The sequence below is a fragment of the Danio rerio genome, chromosome 7 (assembly GCF_049306965.1).
Source record: "Danio rerio strain Tuebingen ecotype United States chromosome 7, GRCz12tu, whole genome shotgun sequence".
Taxonomy (NCBI): domain Eukaryota; kingdom Metazoa; phylum Chordata; class Actinopteri; order Cypriniformes; family Danionidae; genus Danio; species Danio rerio.
The window spans coordinates 64607348-64629993 of NC_133182.1; the positions used below are offsets into that span (position 1 = coordinate 64607348).

General features: G+C 34.4%; 1 protein-coding gene and 1 long non-coding RNA gene across 2 annotated transcripts in view; one reads left to right on the forward strand and one right to left on the reverse strand.

Moving 5' to 3' along the window:
* Nucleotides 1-17930: 17930 nt before the first annotated feature.
* LOC141375446 (uncharacterized) lies at nucleotides 17931-19739 on the reverse strand. Its single transcript, XR_012383504.1, has 3 exons — nucleotides 18817-19739; nucleotides 18248-18316; nucleotides 17931-18170 (listed from the first exon to the last, which is right to left on the reverse strand). It is a non-coding gene; the product is annotated as an uncharacterized lncRNA (long non-coding RNA).
* A 1345-nt stretch (nucleotides 19740-21084) lies between these two features.
* The window catches only part of stim2b (stromal interaction molecule 2b), an 860843-nt gene continuing 859281 nt past the window's right edge, over nucleotides 21085-22646 (forward strand). The window contains exon 1 of the mRNA XM_073906846.1: nucleotides 21085-21170. The gene's annotated coding sequence lies outside the window, so the exon portion shown is untranslated. The remainder of the gene's footprint in view (nucleotides 21171-22646) is intronic.

Genomic DNA, 22646 nt, shown 5'->3' on the forward strand with positions numbered 1-22646 from the left:
TTTTGTGTTCATATAATTCTGTATGTATCATTCAATTTGTGGAATCAAACTTATATGTCTAGTTTTATCTTTTTTTCTTTTTATCTATCTTTTTATCTGTTTTTATCCATCTAATTTCTGTTCTTGTCAGAGCGATAATAGTTTATGCATTTCATAATAAAATGTATATACATGTTTAATTGCCCTGCTGTTTTCCTGGACTTCAAAAAAAAAGTTTTTTTTTATTCCTGTCATTGAGTGGCAATGTTTTGTATTTGACAGTATTTTAGTGCACTACCATGTTGTGTTCTAGAATAAATATTTAAATTTGATAAATAATAATCTGTTGAATGACTTAATAAAATTTTAAAATACCATTAGTTTGTTTATAAGCTGTAATCATTCATTCATTCATTTTCTTTTCGGCTTAACCCCTTTATTTATCAGGGGTTTCCACAGTGAAATGAACCGCCAACTTATCCAGAATATGTTTTACGTTGCGGTTGTTCTTCCAGCTGCAACCCATCACTGGAAAACACCCATACACACTCATTCATACACACTACGGACAATTTAGTGTATTCAATCCCCTGTACCGCTTGTCTTTGGACTGTGGGGGAAACCGGAGCACCCGGAGGAAACCCACTCCAACACAGAGAACATGCAAACTCCACACAGAGTTCACAGAGGGGAACATTTGTGTTCTGGCCAAGTGAAAGAATAAAATAATGAATATGTTATCGTACAGTTGTGCTTCTGGTTGTTCATGGTGGAAGGTTCTTTGCCAATTATGTTCTTTTTTTTATCTGAAGTTGCCTTTCAAAATATCTACTGTCCTATAAAATAAGAGCAAAGGCCCTTAAACAATTAACTCTTCATACTTTAATGGTAAAATGCTGTCTTTTTCAGGTTATTGTTCAACAGTACATTAAACAGATTGTTTAACTGATACAACACAATAAGCCTACAGAATTGTTAAATCAAAAGTGTATTATAAGCAAAATAGGATTTTGTCATTTAAGAAGTGACAGGCAGAACCTTAGCAACTGAGATGTTTAGCAGGGGTCTAGCTGAGGAAAGCCAGAGTCTGTTCTGTTGTCACCCTTACTGCAATAGCAAAATAGTGTGATATGTAAAATGTGTTAATCAGTCCTCTTAAACCATGAAGGGGCTAGGTTTGTGTGTAACATGTAAACAGACCTTGTAAACCATGATTTTGTCTGGCCCCATAAGCCTGTGAAATGTCACATAGTTAATTTGAGTGTGTTGTGAAACTAAAATTGCTGTTTTTAAGCGTTGTTTGCCTTTTGTAGTTTAAATAAAAATTTTTGGCACAAGTTTTATGTTCGTAGGATGTTGGCAAAGGTATGTCCCCGTAAACCACCAAAAAGTCACATTGACCTCATAAACCATGTATGCCTGTATGTGTGTGTGTGTGTGTGTGTGTGTGTGTGTGTGTGTGTGTGTGTGTGTGTGTGTCTGTCTGATCTTGTTGACTGTTGTGTGTATTGTGCGTTCAGCTGGAACCAGAGGGATTACTGTGCTGGGTTCTGTCAGGAGCGCTGGGTCTCTCTCTGGTCCTCTCCTTCATTCTGGTTCCTCTTCCGTGTTTTTCATCCGAGCCGAGCCTACTTGGCATATTTTTTATGTGTTTATATGTTTCCTCATTATCAATAACCAAGCAAGTGCATGATATTTAGTAATAATTACTTTATTCAGTGTCTCACAAAAATTAGTATTTTAACATGTGTTCTCAAGGGACAACACTATTGATCTTATTCTGCAATGCGCTTCTGATTCAGTTCCTTATGGAAAAAATACATATGAATAATTGTATAATAATAAGTGTGTGTACATAACTATACAGACAAAGTAGAATGATATAATAATAAAATATCAGAGCATCGAGCAGCACAATGGGCTGTTTTAACCTCTAAAAATGTAAAAAGCAGCAGTAAAATCATTAATAGTTTATTGATTCTGAAAATATTTAGTGATCCATGCATAAATTTGTCATTTAATAAAGGAATCACAACTCTTAGTTGTACCCCTTAAACCCAAAATATTTGCTTAAAGTGTTTTATTTTTTACTATCAATTTATTTATTTATTTAAATTTTAGTTACATTTGTTTTATTTAGTATTTTGGTTTGATGTTATATTTAATGATGCTAATAATGAATGGTCTTTATGTATAATACTGATAATAATCCCATTTAAATACAGTTGTGGCAGAAGAAATAAGAGACCAAGAACTTTCTCTGGATTTATGGGTTTAAGTTAAATGTTAATAGGCATTTTATTCTATAAAGGTCTGATAACATTTCTTCAACATTTTAAATAAAATAAAAAATTGTCATTTAGAGCATTTTTAATCATCTTACTGTATCATCTAATGCATCTTACTGTAACTCCTCTAAAGCTACTGTAAAACATTAGTATCGTGTTGACTAAAATGAGCATGTCTGAAATCCTAATACTATACTATACTATACTTCTAATTTACAAAATAAAACAATAATAATGACAAATTACCAGAGAAATTTACAATATCTAAAATTATTAAAATCTTTTTTTTTTTTTTTATTTTGACAATCAATTTTTATAGGAAAAACACACTATCTATTAAGCTAACTTTTTAAAGAAGTCTCTTCTGCTCACCAAACCTGCATTTGCTCCAAAGCACAGCAAAAAGAGTCCAATTATTATTATTATTATTATTATTATTATTATTATTATTATTATTATTATTATTATTATTATTATTATTATTATTGTTGTTGTTATTATTATTATTATTATTATCATTATTATTACTATTATTATTATCATTGCTATTGTTATCAATATTTATTAGCATTTAATTAGGTTTTTAGGATTCTTTGATGATTAAAATATTCAAATAGCTGATAAACCTGAAATAAAAAAGCTTTTGTAGCATTATATTACAATATTAAATAGCTTGGAGCAAGCAGAATTATTAACTTTTTTTCTTTTTTTTAAATGAACAGTTTTATTTAACAAGGATATTTTAACTTGAGCAAATGTGACGATAAAGTCATTTAAAATGTCTTGCATGTTTAATTCTGATAAATGCAGTTCTTCTGAAATTTTTAGTAATCAAAGAAAGCTGAAAATCTTCTCCCTGTAAGCCTGTCCGCTCTGCCCACCAGGATGTAGATGTCTGTCTGAAGGACTGCAGTCCCACCTGAAAGAAGAAGAACAGGATGCTAAACTACTTAGAAATAGACATGAATTCATGTGTAAAGTACTGACTATCGTGACCTCAGTTCAGATGAATACAGTAATTTGACCTTATTTTATTGCGCATGTCATGTAAATGTTACATCTACTCATAAAAATTAGTATTTTAACATGTGTTCTCAAGGGACAGCACTATTGATCTTATTCTGCAATGCGCTTCTGATTCAGTTCCTTATGGAAAAAATACATATGAATAATAAAAGGCAGAAAGCGGTCAAACTACCAGTGTGTGTACATGACTATACAGACAAAGTAGAATGATATAATAATTAAATATCAGAGCATCGAGCAGCACAATGGGCTGTTTTAACCTCTAAAAATGTAAAAAGCAGCAGTAAAATTATTAATAGTTTATTGATTCTGAAATATTTAGTTATCCATGCATAAATTTGTCATTTAATAAAGGATACACTACTCTTAGTTGTACCCCTTAAACCCAAAATATTTGCTTAAAGTGTTTTATTTTTTACTATTATTTATTTATTTATTTAAATTTTAGTTACATTTGTTTTATTTAGTATTTTGGTTTGATGTTATATTTAATGATGCTAATAATTACTGGTCTTTATTTATAATAATGATAATAATCCCATTTAAATACAGTTGTGGCAGAAGAAATAAGAGACCAAGGACTTTCTCTGGATTTATGGGTTTAAGTTAAATGTTAATAGGTATTTTATTCTATAAAGGTCTGATAACATTTCTTCAACATTTCAAATAAAAATATTGTCATTTAGAGCATTTTTAATCAGCCACTGTCAGAAAAATGAACTGTGACTGAAAAGCAAGGTTAGTAAACTGACTACTTACTGTAACTCCTCTAAAGCTACTGTAAAACATTATTATCGTGTTGACTAAAATGAGCATGTCTGAAATCCTGATACTATACTATACTATACTTCTAATTTACAAAATAAAACAATAATAATGACAAATTACCAGAGAAATTTAAAGTATCTATAATTATTAAAATCAATTTTTTTTTTTTATTTTGACAATCAATTTTTATAGGAAAAACCCACTATCTATTAAGCTAACTTTTTAAAGAAGTCTCTTCTGCTCGCCAAACCTGCATTTGCTCCAAAGCACAGCAAAAACAGTCCATTATTATTATTATTATTATTATTATTATTATTATTATTATTATTATTATTATTATTATTATTATTATTATTATTATTATTATTATCATAACTATTATTATCAATATTTATTAGCATTTGATTAGTTTTTTTTAGGATTCTTTGATGATTAAAATATTCAAATAGCTGATAAACCTGAAATAAAAATCTTTTGTAGCATTATATTACAATATTAAATAGCTTGGAGCAAGCAGAATTATTGACTTTTTTTCTTTTTTTTTAAATGAACAGTTTTATTTAACAAGGATATTTTAACTTGAGCAAATGTGACGATAAAGTCATTTAAAATGTCTTGCATGTTTAATTCTGATAAATGCAGTTCTTCTGAAATTTCTAGTTATCAAAGAAAGCTGAAAATCTTCTCCCTGTAAGCCTGTCCGCTCTGCCCACCAGGATGTAGATGTCTGTCTGAAGGACTGCAGTCCCACCTGAAAGAAGAAGAACAGGATGCTAAACTACATAGAAATAGAAATGAATTCATGTGTAAAGTACTGACTATCGTGACCTCAGTTCAGATGAATACAGTAATTTGACCTTATTTTATTGCGCATGTCATGTAAATGTGTTACATCTACTGGGATGAACGAGTTAAACAAATATGTCACCCAAAAATAAAAATCCCCCCATAAAAATTTATACACCTGACATGAGTCTGACTTGAGGGTATACTGTATGATGGAGTAAATGTTGGGGTAATTTTCATTTTCGGGTGAACTATTCTTTTAAGCCAAAGTTGTCAATAGACCCTTTTCACATTTCTGTCGTCATAGTAGGGAAAACTTAGAGCGCAGTGAATGGGAGAGTGAGTACAACAAATAACTTAATAAAATAATAACAGACAAACTCCACAATGGTGTTATAAAGACTTTCAGAAAAGGAAAAAACTAGTGTGGGACTGATGACAGCAGCCAGAGGAGAGAATAGCGTTCATTTTACTCTCAGCCTCGTAGACGCTGCATTGGAAACACATTGCACAAGCGATAATTCATTTTTTGTAATTCGAAGCAAAATGATATGATACATTCATAAACACATATAAATGTTCATATGTTTTTTTAAAAAATCAAAATGATAAAAACTTTTAAGGATTTCAGATGCCGAAGACAGCTAAACACGTCAGGCTTGTGAAAAGGGTACAGTAGTATCAGAAAGCTATCAGTAAATCGTTGTTATGTGTTTTGTGTCTGCTGTGTTGTCCAACAGAGGGTTCCAGAAACTGGCGGATGGTTTTTGAAGGTTGTCTGTCGCTTTCAAGATGGCCAGCCATTCTGGATCAAACTCAAGCTTCTTGTAGGAGCTTCCTCCACAATCTGCAATGACAAAACAACGGAATCTACTTCTGGATCTCACTAAACATGCTGAATGATGGAAACAGGAGGATCATTACCTGAAAGAAGACATTCGACAAGTGAGAGAAACCTGTTGATCTTCAGCAGCATTATTGATGATTCTCAGCCTGAAGAGACAAACAGCTTATTGTTATTCATTTTAAACTGATCTCTACATTTTATTCAGCCTTTTTCACACATTTCATGCCTGAAGCCTGTAACTGAAGAGATATAAAGTCAGATTTGAGTTCACATTGTCATAAATAAAAAATAATGAAAACATGTGAGCCATCCGCAAGTACATTGTTTTCTTTTTGTTTAAAATTACTTTTATGAAAAAATCTTCCATGGCCTTTTGTTGTAACTGATATAGTGTATGTTACACTTTATATCCGCATAACTTATTGCTTAACAGAACTAAAAACTTGCTTTTATTGTAGCTGAAAAAACAAAAAAACAATAAACATAACATAAAAACATACATATAAAGCATACATGTATTTCTAACAAAATGCCTGGTGCATTAAGAGAGGAGAGTGTCCTACAGGTGGTCTGTCAAGCCCACTCACCTGCGTGGAGCACATTCATGCATCATACCATTATGTGAGGCATTAAGAGTATGCTTTACCAGGGTTGGTGGTGAGCGACGAATCTGAGTAAGGGCGTGTGCACGCAAGACATACCTGAAGAGCGGTGGGGGTGAGTTGCACTCGACATACCTGAAGAGCTGGGAGGGATGCAGTGGAGAGGAGTGTGCAACGTATTTAAGGACTTGGTGAGAGATGCGCGATTTTATTAATTCATTTGCGGAGTCACTATGCAGTTGTGGGATACTCCCGGAGCTTCTAAGAGGCTTGAGATGTCTGCATTACAGTAATCCAGCCTAGAAGTCATAAACACAAGAACTAGCTTTTCTGCATCTGAGATGGAGCTTCTTAACTTAGCAATATTTCTCAGATGAAAGAAAACATGGGAGATTTGGTTTTCAAAAGTTAAGTTGCTGTCTAATATGACAGCCAGATCTTTTATAGCAGAGGTAACGCTAACTTTGTATCCCTCCAATTGCAGGTCAAGTTGTGAGATCTGTTGTGTATAGGAGTTTGGCTCAATAAGTAATACTTTTGTTTTATCTAAATTTAGGAAAAAAAACTTTGTTGGTCATCCAGTCTTTAACATCTTTAAAACCCTCAGTTAGCTTAAACAGTTCAGACATCTCATCAGGTTTAGTTGAAATATATTATTTAGTATCATCTGCATAGCAGTGAAAGCTGATCCAGTGTCTTCTAATAATGTCTCCCAGGGTTGGCATGTATATTGTAAACAGCAAAGGGCCTAAAACTGATCCTTGAGCACCCCATTCTTTACTAGACTGACTTGTGAAAGCTGTCCATTTATTTAAGCAGTTCTGAGTTGAATGTGGTTGGAGCTAAACTATGCAGAGCTGTGGCCCTCTAGGAATTGAGTTTGAGACCACTGACTTAAACCATCGTAAAGCCTGTCCCTGGACACCTGTAGATTTTATGCGATCTATGACGATATTGTGATCGATGATGTTAAATGCAGCCCTGAGATCAAGTAAAACTAGTAATGAGATGCAGCATCTGGCAGCTAAAAGTAAATTGTTGGTTATTTTCACTAACGCTGTTTCTGTACTGGGATGAGGCCTGAAACACTTCAAAAACATTGTCCATCTGCAGATAGCAGAATAATTGGGCAGAAACTGCTTGTTCCAGTATTTTCAGGATAGAGCTCAGGATAGCAGGTACCTTAGAAGAAACATCCTAAACATGAGCACCAGGAAAGCAGTGGGTGCTTACATTGTTACCTTTATGGATGCAGTGAGGACGTGACGAACAATGGAATTGCCAATGATTGTGACGCCGCGTCCCATCTTGTGGAGGGGGCAAATCGGTTCTTTGTGGGGATCTCGAACACCGGAGGCAGCAGCGGAGGAGAGCCCCTGCACAAGGTCCTGACTCATGTTGTGACGCTGCTGCACCCAGGGGCCTGTGCTGGAGTAAACTACACCTGAGTGTGCCGCATCCCCGGTGCGCTGGGCCTGGACAGAGAAACACAAGGGGTTGAGGCGGATGGAGTGTTGAGATTGTATCACACACTTAACTCAGATAAGCGAGCAGCAGCCCGGGAGACGTCAATTGAGGCCCATTGTTCCCAGAGCTATGCCCGCTTCATCTCGAGGTCACAGATCTGTGCTTCCACTGCCTCCAGCTCCAGCTCCAACACCTCCACCAATGCTTCTCCTGCACACAAAGATAGACACAAAAGCGGAATTATTCAGGGTGAAGAGCCAAGACTATAAAAACTAGGTCAATAGTACTATTTAGTAATAACTAATAACAGTGGCGAGGCTACATAAGGGCCAGGGTGGCACTGGCACACTCAGATTAAGGGTGGCCCAGTGAGACAAAAATATTTTAAAGCTTAAAATTCTTTATTGAAAACATGTAACTAATGTAAGGTGGAATATGAATGATATTGAATGTCGATGATTAACAGCATCCTAGTTATTCTAAGTTTGTCAATCAAATTTAAAGTCCCCCTACTATTGCACAAAATGGAACTGTCCAACTGTTGCACTTTATGCTGATGAGCGCTTTTGTTTTTGACTTGATTTGATTGAGGCAGCAGCTTTAAAATGAAACTAAGTGCTGTCCAGCTGACTATTCTGATCTGCTGGTCAAGAACATTATAAGTTATAAAGCGACAAATGAGTATTAATAAAGAGTATTATAATAATTAGGGCTGTCAAAATAAGCACGTTAATACACATGATTAATTAGAAATATTTAACGCGTTTAAAAAAATAATAATAACGCAGTTGCTATTTGTTTTTTTTGCTTTCCTGTAGTAGTCGACGTGTGTTTAGGGATGGAGGGTGCATATAGGCGACCTAGGCGGTCCTTATATTCATCTGCAAACTGGTTACTTTTGGGTTGAGGGCAGCACAGTTGCAGTTTGCCTACACTGTAAAAAAATCTGTAAAATTTACGGAAAAATACTGGCAGCTATGGTTGCCAGAACTTTTTTGTAAAAAATACAGAATTTTTTTATTAAATAGTTTTTACAGAAAAAATTTGTATTTTTAACAAAAGAAAAATTTATTAATTAACTGATGCAATGATAATTTACAAACCTTTGAGTTAATTATTTATATTTGCAGAAAGCAACTACATTTTAAGTGGAATTTACTGGCATTAAAATCAATATTTTAAATGTCTAAGTAATATATCTGAGCATACTGATATTGAGAACCATTGTACATCAGTCCACTACAAAAACTTTTTAAATAATGTAAAGTCATTAAATGCATTATTATACTCATGTGTGATTGTAATTAACAAACAGATTTTCACTGCATTAGTAACTACACAGTTACATTTAAACAAAAGAAGATGCAGCATACCATCAGGTTTCTCTTAGTTCATCTTGGACTTGGACACAGACACTTCTATCCACCACAATGGTGACACAAAAATGTTTTACAGTATTTTGCTGTTGTTTTTCTTGATTTTACAAAAAAAAATATTGGCAGCTGTGGTTGCCAGTAATCTACTGTTTTCAACATTTTACATTCGTAAATTCAGTTTACAGAATGTTTCTGTTAAAAATACATTCCACAGTCTGTAATTTTTTGTCAAACACATTTAACCCCTTAAATCCCCGAGCAAAATCCTCACTAGTGTCCTTACTACAGAGGGTTGAACACTCAGACAGTGAGAAAGTTAATGAAATAATTAAGTGACTAATTAGAGGAGGATCGAGAATTATTGATGAACATCTGTTAACAGCAGAATCACTGAAAGAAAGAACAAGACCAAATAACACAAATTACAGCCAAAATTAAAGATGAAATCAACTGAGAATAAAACTCTTAATAAAATAATAATTAACAAAAATAAAACAAATTACACAATAAAATGTAATTTCTCAAGATCTCAGCAGAGATCAATAAACAACTCCACAAACATTAGGAGCTTCACTTATTACTGACCTTTCACTTTATTTCTGTCATGTGAACAAAAGCTCTTAATGAATTTTTTGTTGTTCATTTGAAGTCACCATGACGGAGGACAGAGTTTGCTTTAGTTGGGATCTTCAACTCCTTGATTAAAAAAAAAAAAAAAAACAAGGTTTTTATTTTTTTGGTTGCTATGACTAATTGTGTTAATAACTATATTTGTATAGCAAGAGGAAGCAAAATAAAGTATAACATTAAGTCTGATGAGATTAACTAGCGTATCAAAGCAAGACCCTTGTCTTCTTGTTGAATATCATGTTAGGTGTAAAAATGTAAAATTATACGCAAGTGAAACCACTGGAGCTTCAGCAATAAATGACAGTTTAACAGGTCTAAATAAACCATTCACAATAAGAATGTTTCAACTATGGCAGAACTCAAAAACACACAGACATCAACAATTAGTCTTTGAATCTCAATAATGGTGAAAAACAAAAAAATCAAAATCAAATAAAAAAAAAACAATCCAGAACAAAGAAAGATATTTTAAGAGCATAAAGCTGCATAATTTATTCAAGCTGCAATGCATGCTGGGAGTTTTGTAATGTGCAGGTACCCAGCATGCATTGCGGAATGAATAAATTTAGCAGTTTTTTTTTTTTTTAGCAACCATGGTTGAGGTTCATATCCTTATTCTTAATGTCTGTGTGTCGCAAATGAGTAGCCAAAATAATTATTAATTATTTGTGATCCTTCTGGAAGCTGTACTACTGTCCCAAATAACATCACATAAATTTAATAGAATAACTTTTTTTGATTTAGGAAATTCATTTGCAATAAGTACATCAAAGTTTCGTCACATTTCTTGCTATAACTGATGAGTTTCAGAAACACAACTGACAGCCAGAGAAACATTAAGATATAAGAGTAACAGTCCAAGAGCTCAACTAAAGCAGTCTCTGATCTCCATGATGGAGAGGTCAAAATCAAAGATTTTTATTAAAATTATAAACCTCTGTTCATTATCAAATATTCTTGCAGATATGAGAGAACTGAAGTCAAACTGTAATCAGTGAAGCTGCTAATGCTGTTATTTAATGGAGTTGTTTAATTCTCTGTTTTGATTCAGTTGGTTTGGTGCGAGGCTGTGTCTGTAGTTTTATTTCTTGTTCTTTTCTTCAGTGATTGTGCTTGTTAGCTGCAGGTGTTCATCAATTCACTTATTTGTGGTCATTCACTTTGTCTAGTGGACTAAACTAATTAACTAATTTAGGGACTAGTGAATGAGGGTGTGTGGTTAGATTTTAGACACTTTGATTAGTTTCTCGAAAACGAAGGTTAGATCTGTTACAGCTATTTTCCGTATTTTACACTGAAATAAGCTGTTAATCGTTTAACAGGTTTTCACTGTAGATTGTACAGACTTTTACCGTTAAAATAACGGATATTTTTTACAGTGTAGAGCATCAGTTAAGCTTACTCTGGCCCTGCGTTTGTTTACCATGCAAAGAAATTTAGATAAGGGAAAGGACACACTTTTAGAAGGAAGGTTTTAGTATAAAACAATTAATGTCGCATCACCAGGCTATCTTGCGTTTCCTCCAGAGTTTGATGCGATTTCGGGTGTTTCATTTTTAATCTTTAGACTTTAACTGAAGTTCAGCAGTTCACTCTCATTCACAGTCCACTTAGAATCCAACATGGAAATCACTTTTGTTTGTTATTGGCATTGATTGTTTTGAAATTCAAATGGCACTTCCATGCATTTCTGTAATAAATATGCCATTTTGTGATTAATCATGATTAATAACAAAAAAAGTGTGATTAATTACGTTAATTTTTTTATCATTTGACAGCCCTAATGATAATATATTTATCTGGTTTAACTTGATTTCAGCATTTAATGAAATCCCTTTTTTTGGTAGTTTCATGGTAATTTTGTAGTGTAGTAATCTTGTTCAAAAGTCTGCAAGATTTAACAGGACATTTATTGATCTTATTTGCAGAAGAGTAGTATCAGAATCAGTTTAAAAATGCTTATATGGGCACTTAAGTGTAAATGTATTGTTTACAATTTTTTATTTTTGCCTACATTTTTAAATGATATTATATGTGCATATGAATTTATGGTAATTTATTTTAAAAATTCTACTATTCATTTTAATATTATATGTTAGGCATCTAAGGTCTGAGAGTAACACAATATGATTCTCTGTGTTTCCTGTACATGTAGTTAAATTGACAATAAAGCCGACTTTGACTTATATTTATATGTTTATTGCTGAACGACAAGGTTAGTGTTCTACTTGCCTCATGACAAAGTGAATGATTTCAGATTCTCTGCACATTTTGCAATTTATTCATTTAAAAATGAGGATTAATACTCAAAATTGTCACTTGTTAAATCAATGACTACATTATTAATTATTATAAATATAAGAAACTAGTTATTATACACTTAGTTTAAGAGTAGGCACTAAGGCCCAATCCTATTTCAGCAAGTTCCACTTATTTTGACATTTCTGGCCTCGCTCCTCACTAATAGTAGTAGTAATATAGTAAATAAAAATACTTCAAGCAAATTTAATACAAGAAATACAAATCAACAATCATTTAGGATTGTCTAGGCCAGGGGTGTCAAACTCAATTCCTGGAGGGGCGAAGCCCTGCACAGTTTAGTTCCAACCCTGCTCCAACACAATTACCTGTAGGTTTCAAACAAGCCTGAAGGACTCAATTAGTTTGATCAGGTGTGTTTAATTAGGGTTGGAACTAAACTGTGCAGAGCTGCGGCCCTTTTGGAACTGAGTTTGACACCTGTGGTCTAGGCAGTTAAACATTATTCAGCAACACAATTTAAATCACCACCGTATAATAATAATAATAATAATCCTGTATCGTTTTCATTTAGTAAATATTTATATAATGTACAATTAATCTTTAAGCTGTACACATTTAATTTGCTGTGTCCAAATGGCTTCAATTTGCTGGAAATGCTTACACAGTCACAGGCCTTAAAAACACATGCAAATAATAAACATTTAGGATTTAAAGTTGGAATGACTCCAGAATGTTGTTAACTGTAATGTTTGGTCAACTATTATCCCAATCACATTTTGACTATTACGGACTCGCACATTGCGACATCGATGATACAACGACATATTGTGCAGTCCTATTGTAAATTAGATCAAATTAATTTTTTTGAAAAAGTACTGAGAATTGCATTAAACATGACCTTAATAGTCACATCAGATATTTAGTGTGTCATGAATGCATGTTTTAAAGAGTCCAGACAGCAGTTTACCTCTTTGTTTGAATGATTCAGTTGTTTGACCGAATCATCTCATTCATCAGACTTTACTACCACCTACTGGAAGATTTAGATTCTTATTTTCAGGATTATTCTCATTTGAAAAAAAAAATCACATTTTTTTATATTAAAATGCAATTAAAATACAATAAACTATATTCTTTGAAATAAAGGAATAGTTCACACAGATAATAATTTAGTCAAAATGTACACACTTTTGTGCCATTTAAATCTGTATGAATTTATTTGTATTGTAGACTATTTTTGTAAATGTTTACCTGCTCACTTCTTTTCACTTTTAACAACAGTGAACTGAAATCTTCTTTCAGTGGTTATTTCTGAGTCAGTTTTATGACATTTAACATAAAATTTGTGCCAAAAATTAGCATTAAATCAATTAATTAGGTCACTTTCCCCAGGGCCGTAAGTATTATATGTTTGGTTAAATAAACAAATAAATAATGAAATTTCATACATGTGTTTTACTGAAAGTTGACTCATTTTAAGACACTAAAAAGTTTATTTTTTTCCAAAAATGTAAAATATTTTATAAATTAATTATTATTTTTTGAACATGTGTGTGTTATATATGCTGTGAGGGCTTGTTTATATATATATATATATATATATATATATATATATATATATATATATATATATATATATATATATATATATATATATAAAACATATATATATATATATATATATATATATATATATATATATATATATATATATATATATATATATATATATATATATATATATATGTCTGTGTGTGTGTGTGTGTGTGTGTGTGTGTGTGTGTGTGTGTGTGTGTGTGTGTGTGTGTGTGTGTGTGTGTGTGTGTGTGCGTGTGTGTGTGTGTTTGTGTGTGTGTGCGTGTGTGTGTGTGTTTGTGTGTGTGATTTTGTAGTTTCTTTCGGCCATTCAGGTGGCATCTTCTGTCTGGAGTATCAGGCTGTCATCTCCTGCTGTCCAGGATCAGGTGGTTTGTCTTGGTCGGGCATCTCAGCTGAGACCTGTCCACTACGGGTGACCCTACCGGTATCTGTGAAGTACCAGTGGCGTAGCTCTCAGCATCACTGATGCACACAAGCCCTCACAGCACGTCAAGCTGCAAACCGTGTGAGGGACCCTAACCTACCCTAACCCAACAGCCAACACTAACAACTAACAACCACTAATGTGCCAAAAACCACTTAGAGGAGACCAGCAACACACAAGAAACCGCCTAGACAACCTTGCTTAACGCATGTCAACATCCAGCAAACCATCCAAAAGAACCCAACAACCTGAGAGCCGAATATCAGCAGCACTGACCGTCACCAAAACATCCAGCAATGTGATAAAACTTGAATGAAAAGTAAAATTTTATGTCATGCAAACTTATTCTATAACTATATACAATATATACAGTATGTACATACGAGCCCTTGATCCTTCATCTGGCACTAGTATGGCTCAGTGCCTGGGCTTCTTCCTCTGGGGCTCCTTGGGCAGTGGCTCTCTGCTGATGTCCACCCTGAATCTAGGAGCGACGCTGGACTCGGACCTGCTCTCCGTGATGATCACACGTCCATCTGGTTGCTCGGTCTCCAGCAGTGCAGGCCGGTCCAGCTTCTCCCAGAGCCGCTGCTTGATCTCGAGTCCTTGCTGAAGGCTGTATCGGCTAGCGCGTCTCTTCTTGGTGGAGCCCATCACACTGCAGTAGATCTGCTGAAAGTCCCGCACACTCCGACCGTGGATGGAGAGGGGCTCCTCCTGTGGACACTCACCCGCTGAGGAGGAGACTGATGCTGCGGGACGGAGGACAGGAAGAACAGCCGCGTTCCTCAGGTACCTCTCTTCCAGGGAAAGGTCCGACGAGCTGCAGGTGTCCGGCCTGGCCGCCGCTGCTGGCTCCTCAGAGGAAGAGACGCGCTCCAGCAGGAAGTCCTTCAGGTGCCCGGGGCGCGTCCTGGTTCTTCTCGAGCGCCGCAGAGTCATCACGAACAACTTCAAACACTTCTCAAACTGCTGAAACTTTGCCAAGGGAGATTTGTGCAGAAGTTTGTAGCGCGATGATCAGCACTGATTACTTTATAGACAGTTGTGAGGATGTTTAAACCAATTCAAGTTGCCATGGTGACAGAATGACGACGAGACTCATTTAAATGTAAACATTAATTGATTTCAGCGTTAAGTCAATTAGAGCAGCAAAAGCTGTGTGTTTACAGTACAGTATTTGTTAAATGTTACTAAATACAGAAAATATCTTAATAATCATGCATAACCATAGAAGCCCCATATACCTAAAAAATAAATATTGTCCTCGTTTTTCTTTATTATATTTTTTACTTTTGAACTTCGTCATACATTTCCACGTCAGAAGTCTGCTCACGTTAGCAGTGGCGTGGCAGCCCCTTTAACAGTGCGTGTGTGTGGTGATGCGACCCGTTTATATAATCACTTTTTAAGGACTTAAATTAATGTGTGCGTCCTTAAAACATTGGTAATTAGTTCCAAAACACTACCTTACAATAGCCACAGCAGGGGTGGGCTGGGTTGTGTTAACCTGTGAATGTTTAAAATTTCAGTTTAAGACTGATGGTGTGTGTGTGTGTGTGTGTGTGTGTGTGTGTGTGTGTGTGTGTGTGTGTGTGTGTGTGTGTGTGTGTGTGTGTGTGTGATCTTGTTGACGGTTGTGTGTATTGTGCGTTCAGCTGGAACCAGAGGGATTACTGTGCTGGGTTCTGTCAGGAGCGCTGGGTCTCTCTCTGGTCCTCTCCTTCATTCTGGTTCCTCTTCCGTGTTTTTCATCCGAGCCGAGCCTACATGGCATATTTTTTATGTGTCTATATGTTTCCTCATTATCAATAACCAAGCAAGTGCATGATATTTAGTAATAATTACTGTATTCATTGTCTCACAAAAATTTGTATTTTAACATGTGTTCTCAAGGGACAGCACTATTGATCTTATTCTGCAATGCGCTTCTGATTCAGTTCCTTATGGAAAAAATACATATGAATAATAAAAGGCAGAAAGCGGTGAAACTACCAGTGTGTGTACATGACTATACAGACAAAGTAGAATGATTTAATAATTAAATATCAGAGCATCAAGCAGCACAATGGGCTGTTTTAACCTCTAAAAATGTAAAAAGCGGCAGTAAAATTAATAGTTTATTGATTCTGAAAATATTTAGTGATCCATGCATAAATTTGTCATTTAATAAAGGAATCACAACTCTTAGTTGTACCCCTTAAACCCAAAATATTTGCTTAAAGTGTTTTATTTTTTACTATTATTTATTTATTTATTTATTTAAATTTTAGTTACATTTGTTTTACTTTGTATTTTGGTTTGATGTTATATTTAATGATAATAATGAATGGTCTTTATTTATAATAATGATAATAATTCCATTTAAATACAGTCTGATAACATTTCTTCAACATTTCAAATAAAAAAATTGTCATTTAGAGCATTTTTAATCAGCCACAGTCAGAAAAATGAACTGTGACTGAAAAGCAAGGTTAGTAAACTGACTACTTACTGTAACTCCTCTAAAGCTACTGTAAAACATTAGTATCGTGTTGACTAAAATGAGCATGTCTGAAATCCTGATACTATACTATACTTCTAATTTACAAAATAAAACAATAATAATGACAAATTACCAGAGAAATTTACAATATCTAAAATTATTAAAATCTAATTTTAATTTTTTTTGACAATAATTTTTTTTATAGGAAAAACCCACTTTCTATTAAGCTAACTTTTTAAAGAAGTCTCTTCAGCTCGCCAAACCTGCATTTGCTCCAAAGCACAGCAAAAACAGTCCAATTATTATTATTATTATTATTATTATTATTATTATTATTATTATTATTATTATTATTATTATTATTATTATTATTATCATTACTAATATTATCAATATTTATTAGCATTTGATTTTTTTTAGGATTCTTTGATGATTAAAATATTCAAATAGCTGATAAACCTGAAATAAAAAAGCTTTTGTAGCATTATATTACAATATTAAATAGCTTGGAGCAAGCAGAATTATTGACTTTATTCTTTCTTTTTTTTAATGAACAGTTTTATTTAACAAGGATATTTTAACTTGAGCAAATGTGACAATAAAGTCATTTAAAATGTCTTGCATGTTTAATTCTGATAAATGCAGTTCTTCTGAAATTTCTAGTTAACAAAGAAAGCTGAAAATCTTCTCCCTGTAAGCCTGTCCGCTCTGCCCACCAGGATGTAGATGTCTGTCTGAAGGACTGCAGTCCCACCTGAAAGAAGAAGAACAGGATGCTAAACTACTTAGAAATAGAAATTAATTCATGCGTAAAGTACTGACTATCGTGACCTCAGTTCAGATGAATACAGTAATTTGACCTTATTTTATTGCGCATGTCATGTAAATGTGTTACATCTACTGGGATGAACGAGTTAAACAAATATGTCACCCAAAAATAAAAATCCCCCCATAAACATTTATACACCTGACCTGAGTCTGACTTGAGGGTATACTGTATGATGGAGTAAATGTTGGGGTAATTTTCATTTTCGGGTGAACTATTCTTTTAAGCCAAAGTTGTCAATAGACCCTTTTCACATTTCTGTCATCATAGTAGGGAAAACTTAGAGCGCAGTGAATGGGAGAGTGAGTACAACAAATAACTTAATAAAATAATAACAGACAAACTCCACAATGGTGTTATAAAGACTTTCAGAAAAGGAAAAAACTAGTGTGGGACTGATGACAGCAGCCAGAGGAGAGAATAACATTCATTTTACTCTCAGCCTCGTAGACGCTGCATTGGAAACACATCGCACAAGCGGTAATTCATTTTTTGTAATTCGAAGCAAAATGATATGATACATTCATAAACACATATAAATGTTCATTTGTTTTTTTTAAATCAAAATGTTAAAAACTTTTAAGGATTTCAGATGCCGAAGACAGCTAAACACGTCAGGCTTGTGAAAAGGGTACAGTATCAGAAAGCTATCAGTAAATCGTTGTTATGTGTTTTGTGTCTGCTGTGTTGTCCAACAGAGGGTTCCAGAAACTGGCGGATGGTTTTTGAAGGTTGTCTGTCGCTTTCAAGATGGCCAGCCATTCTGGATCAAACTCAAGCTTCTTGTAGGAGCTTCCTCCACAATCTGCAATGACAAAACAACAGAATCTACTTCTGGATCTCACTAAACATGCTGAATGATGGAAACAGCAGGATCATTACCTGAAAGAAGACATTCGACAAGTGAGAGAAAACTGTTGATCTTCAGCAGCATTATTCATGATTCTCAGCCTGAAGAAACAAACAGCTTATTGTTACTCATTTTAAACTGATCTCTACATTTTATTCAGCCTTTTTCACACATTTCATGCCTGAAGCCTGTAACTGGAGAGATATAAAGTCAGATTTGAGTTCACATTGTCATAAATAAAAAATAATGAAAACATGTGAGCCATTCGCAAGTACATTGTTTTCTTTTTGTTTAAAATTACCGGCCTTATGTTTTTATTGATATAGTGTATGTTACACTTAATATCTGCATAACTTATTGCTCAACAGAACTAAAAACTCGCTTTTATTGTAGCTGAAAAAAAAAGACCAGAAGAAAAAATATTATCGGAAATACTGTGAAAAATCTTCTGTTAAACATCCTGTGGGGAAAAGATGTGTGAATAATTTTGACTTCTTTTTACAATGAAGGTATTTTAGTTGGCTATGTGTGAAACAGGCTTAATCCAAAGGTAACCAAAAGCTTTTTTAAAAGCACTGAGTGACAGTGAATAAGTTCCCACCTGGTGCTGCATCAGTGTTGAGTTCAGAGCAGGTGAGAAGAGATCCAGTCTCTGGCCTGTAGGTGCTCTAGAAGCCCGGCAGCAGCAGCAGGACTTCCCAAAGTATACAGCTGTCCACCAACTGTTCAATTCAAGTCAGGTTTATTTGTACAGCACTTTTTACAATAATTATTTCAAATCAGCTTGAAAAAAGGTGCACATTACTGTATTACAATCAGATTAAGTCAAAGTAACAATCAAATTTATGTTATTGTATACAGACATAGTTATCGTGCAATATTATAGCATATAGGTCTGGGATTCTCAACCAAAGGACCGCAGCCCACTAGTGAGCCTCAGCAACCCTGCAGGTAGGCCACGATATGACCTCTCAATATTATACTATAACTTTTTGGCTTTCATTATAGTATGCTATATTAAAATGATGGAAGTCATGCGCTTTCTCCTGTTCTCTAATGGATCACTTCAAACTCAAAACAAGCGCAAAAACAGCTCAATCGCGTCTATAACTGCTTTACGCATGTCTGTTCAATCCCAAACTATGCGTGAAGTGAAAGTGAAAGTCTCTCTTTGTGTATTTTTTGTGAACTATTTAATACATCTGCATAGTTGTCTAAATTAATGTCCTGTGAGTGTTTAATAAGAGACGTGCACCACAGGAGGATCTAGCAAGGCTCAATGCATGTTTCTACCATAGAATGTAAAATAAACTTGGACATGAGCTTCAGACCAATAATATCCTGCAATCTCAACTGCCATCAGATCGACTCGTTTCAACAGATTTAGGGTGTTTAACTTTATTTTACATTTGTCTGTATAGTTTTGATATATTTAATAGTAGATTTTCAGTCAGTCCAGTTTAAAGTAGAAGCTGTTCTTTTGCAGTCTCCCTGTTGATTTGTGGTTCTCTTTGAATCTGTGTATGTTTTTTAAAAAAATAAATAAAATTATATATATTATAGTTTTAGTTGTATATAAAATTATATATATATATATATAAATGTAATTTTATATACAACCTATAATATATCTAAGTTTTTTTATTTTTAATATACAGTTGAAGTTTATTTTTTCCTCAATTTCTGTTTAACATAGAGCAGATTTTTTTCAATGCATTTCTAAACATAAGTTTTAATAAATGATTTCTAAGAACTGATTTATTTTATCTTTGCCATGATGACAGTAAATAATATTTGACTAGATATTTTTCAAGACACTTCTATACAGCTTAAAGTGACATTTAAAGGCTTAACTAGCTTAACTAGGTTAACTACACTGTAAAAAATGATATCCAGCCACAGTAAATATGGCTCATTTAAACAAATTTCACTTAAAAGTTTAGTTTTGGACATTGCTTAATTTTAAACTACAAATGTAACATAAAATATTGATTTCACTGTTTTATTTAATAAAGAAAAACAACTAGCAATTTTTTAGTAAAGTTAGCAATAATTTGAGGTTTAGTCAATTGAACCCAATATTTTAGGATCATCAGATTATCACGTGACGCTGTACCACAGCGCACAATTTGAGGAGTCCATTTTGGAAAATCAGCTCGGGAGAAGGCTGTTCATCTTTTGGTAAGTAATTACAAATGTTAGATGATATTCCTTATGCCTGCTTATAAATAATGCATGTCTAAATGTTTAGATGGCACTTATAACAGAATAACGAATGGACGCTTTTAATAAATGACCATGCTTAACTCAACACAACGTGTTAACTCTGATCCACACAGAAGTGTTTGAAGCCAGGTCTGTCAGCTGATCTATTATATATCTGCTCCTGTTTGTATCTGTTAAGATGCTTTTTACTGAGCTTTAAACGATTATCATTGTGGCCAAACACTGTTGAGCATGTGAATATGGTGGGATATGCTGCACTGTTAACCATTACTGTAGATTATGCAGTAAATAACTGTAAAATAGCCAGTGTTTTGCTGTAATAAAAGGAAACAGTATTTTACTGTAAAAGGAGCAGGAGTTGTATGAAATTTTGTAGTGCAAAGAATAAATACAGTAATTTACCTTATGTACCCATTACAGATAGTTACTGTGATAATAAATGGTAAATTACTGTTCAACCATTACTGCCCCATCTACTACTATGTTGCTATTTATAGAGACGTGCATTTTAAAGGCAGAAAACAATGATTTAGGCATCACCACACACTCCCACAGGCTGTCTGTCTTATTCTAAACACAAAGGTGTTAGAAAGAGTTTTCAGAAAATGCTGGCCCTTTAAGGGAGCCAGGTGTTTGATTTGTTTACTGCTGAGTGCGCTCTATTCTCTGTCTATCAATTCAGATGTAGAGTCTGATATGTTTTAGGCTTTAAATAAGAATCTACAGTAAGTAAGTAAAATGTGTTCAAATGTTTTTGAGGGTTTCTAAAATAAGGCTGTGTTTTAAGTTATATTGTTGTTATCTTGAACTGTGTACTTGAAAGCTACATTGATAGCTAGTTAGCCTCTCCTCATATAACTTCTTACATTACTTTTGTTTAAGTATTTACTGGATATTGCATACTGCCATAATGTACAGATGCTAACAGTTGTATGTATCTTTCTGGCAACTAAGCCAAAATTAAATTCCATCATCTCAGTAAGGGAACATGTGCACATCATCACAGGGAATCAAAAAAAACATGATACACATAGCCATCCACACACAAAACCTCCACTGTCCGGTCCCAGGTTGTGAGTTTGTTGCTAAGTATTTTTCAGAACAGTGTTCCCACCTATGAATTTATATTAGAAACAATAAAAAAGTTGGTTGTCATGAGATAATTATTACAATAAATTGTTTTTTCGGTGTTGCCAAATTTATTTTTGTTTTTTATAATTATTTTAAACTTTTTATTGAGATTTGACACAGTTTTTAATTATTCAAAACTTTAAAATCTAAAATAATAATTTTGTGTTTTTTGCTGTTCAGTTTTTTTTTTTTTTTGCATGGTCAGCATTGAGGAGAGAGTAACACATTTCACTGCAGCACTTTGTGTGTGTGTGTGTGTGTGTGTGTATGTGTGTGTTTATTGGATATGTGATTGTGATAAATGTTGGCAGTTGCTTTTAAAGTATGCTATATACCAGGGGTGCTCAATCCTGTTCCTGTCACGGTTGCAGGTTTGTGCGCTTTTCCGGAGTGTATGTTTGATCACGTGGGTTTGTTTTGTTTTGGTTGTCCATGTGTATTTGTTATGCTCACGTGACATGACGACACTCAGCGGGGCTGATTACTCACCAGCTGAGGCTCATTATTAGCCCTATATCAGGGCGACGTTTCTATGTCTCTTTGTCAGTTCGTTACATCTGTTCTCATGTGTGTTATCTGTGCTCAGGCCCCTGAGGAGAATTTTCTGGACCCTGATTTCCTGTCTGTTCCTGCCCTGTGTTCGTCGTCCTCCTACCTGTCACTATCTTTGTTTGTTTATTTTGACTTGGTCAAATAAACTTTATCACTTGCACTTGGATCCTCTTTGACTTTTATTTTTGAACGTGACAGAACGAACTGACCTTATTATGGATCCAGCAAGTGCATCCCAGATCTCCGAGTTCGTCTCGCACAGCAACGCCAGGATAGACCGTCAGGATGAGGCTTTGGCCACCACGTCACAGGCGATCCAGGCTCTGGTCGGTCAAGTGTCGCTGCTTACCTCCCAAGTCCAACAGTTGATCACTGGAGCTGCACTGGCTGACTCTGCACCGACTCCGGAGGTGACACCACCAGCGCCTGCGGTTGTTGGTCGCTCTGTTGAACCGCGCCTTCCACCCCCGACCTGCTACTCTGGGGAGCCCCTCTTGTGTCGATCCTTTTTGTCCAAGTGTT